Source organism: Chrysochloris asiatica, unplaced genomic scaffold, assembly GCF_000296735.1.
Source record: "Chrysochloris asiatica unplaced genomic scaffold, ChrAsi1.0 scaffold00407, whole genome shotgun sequence".
Lineage (NCBI taxonomy): Eukaryota > Metazoa > Chordata > Mammalia > Afrosoricida > Chrysochloridae > Chrysochloris > Chrysochloris asiatica.
Genome location: NW_006408925.1, coordinates 1,535,095 through 1,536,304, shown reverse-complemented (window position 1 = coordinate 1,536,304; position 1,210 = coordinate 1,535,095).

The window sequence follows — 1,210 nt, the reverse complement described above, 5'->3', positions numbered from 1 at the left end:
GCTAGGGCTAGGCCTTTAGGTCTAGGGCTAGGGCTAGGTCATTAGGGGAAGGGCTTTAGGGGTAGGGCTAGGGCTGTTAGGCCATTAGGGCTAGGCCTAGGGCTAGGCCAAGGGCTCTTAGGGCTTTAGGGCTAGGGCTAGGGCTCCTAGGGCCTTAAAGCAAAGGCTAGGGCTAGTGCTGTTTGGGCTTTAGGGCTAGGTCTAGTGCTGTTAATGCTTTAGGGCTAGGTCTAGGGCTACAGCTGTTAGTGCTTTTTGTATATGGCTAGGGTTAACCTGTTAGGGCTTTAGGGCTTGGGTTAGAGCTAGTGCTTTTAGGGCTTTAGGGACATTGCTAGGGCTAGGGCTAGGGCTAGGGCATTAGGTCAAGGGTTTTATTGCTAGGTCCAGTGCTGTAAGGCTTTAGGGCTAGGGCTTGGGCTAGGCCTGTTAGGGCTTTAGGGCTAGGGCTTGGGCTATGGCTGTTAGGACTTTAGTGCTAGCGCTTGGACTATGGCTGTTAGTGCTTTAAGGCTAATGCTGGGTCTAGGGCTGTTAGGCCTTTAGGGCTAGGGTTGGGTTTGTTGGGGCTTTAGTGATAGCGCTAGGGCTAGGGCATTAGGGCAAGGGCTTTAGGGCTAGTGCTAGGGCTGTTAGGCCATTAGGGCTAGCCCTAGGGCTAGGCCAAGTGCTGTTAGGGCTTTAGGGCTAGGGCTAGGTCTAGGGCTCTTAGGGCCTTAATGCTAAGGCTAGGGCTATTGCTTTTTGGACTTTAGGGCTAGGACTAGGGCTGTTAGGGCTTTAGGGCTAGGGCTAGTTCTAGGGCTTTTAGGGCTTTAGGACTAGGGCTAGGGCTGTTAGGGCTTTAGTGCTAAGGCCAGGGCTAGGGGTTTAGGGCTAGGTTTAGGCCTAGGGATAGGGATAGGTGTTTAGGGAAAGGGCTTTAGGGCTACATCTAGGGCTGTTAGGGCTTTAGGGCTAGGGCTAGGGCTGTTAGTGCTTTAGGGCTAGGGCTAGTACTAGGGCTGTTAGGGCTTTAGGACTAGGGTTAGGGCTGTTAGGGCTTTAGGGCTAAGGCCAGGGCTAGGGGTTTAGGGCTAGGTTTAGGCCTAGGGATAGGGCTAGGCCATTAGGGAAAGGGCTTTATGGCTAGGGCTAGAGATGTTAGGGCTTTAAGGCTAGGGCTAGGGCTTTAGGTCTAGGGCTAGGACTAGGGCATTAGGACAAGGGC